Raw genomic sequence first — 370 nt, 5'->3', positions numbered from 1 at the left:
GTTATCGGCGAGGATATGTCGTTGGGCGCGGTTATTGAGAAGATACTTGAATCTCGCGAGAATTGGGTAGCATTTGGCAAGTTCTGTGAGGATGTAATGTTGCGTAAGGAAGAGGCTGAAAGAGCCAGGAAGGCCGAAATACTAGGGGCGGACATTGGGCAGAATACTCAGAGGAGGAGGAGAAATACTCACTTAGGTATCACTGGCTAATTAATTACATCGACTGCCTTGGCAATTCGATCTCCATCTTGGCCGTATCTTCAAACTTTGGCGGATGCCTGTACACCCACGGGACTCTAGTCCCGTGAGCCTATGTGATGGGTTCAGTCCCACGTTCGCGAGAGGGGCCCTGATGCAATACTCCCCGGTA

This window comes from Wasmannia auropunctata, unplaced genomic scaffold (genome assembly GCF_000956235.1).
Source record: "Wasmannia auropunctata unplaced genomic scaffold, wasmannia.A_1.0 LD336076.1, whole genome shotgun sequence".
Taxonomy (NCBI): Eukaryota; Metazoa; Arthropoda; class Insecta; order Hymenoptera; family Formicidae; genus Wasmannia; species Wasmannia auropunctata.
The sequence above is the reverse complement of the archived record's forward strand: the minus strand, read 5'-3'. Positions refer to the sequence as shown.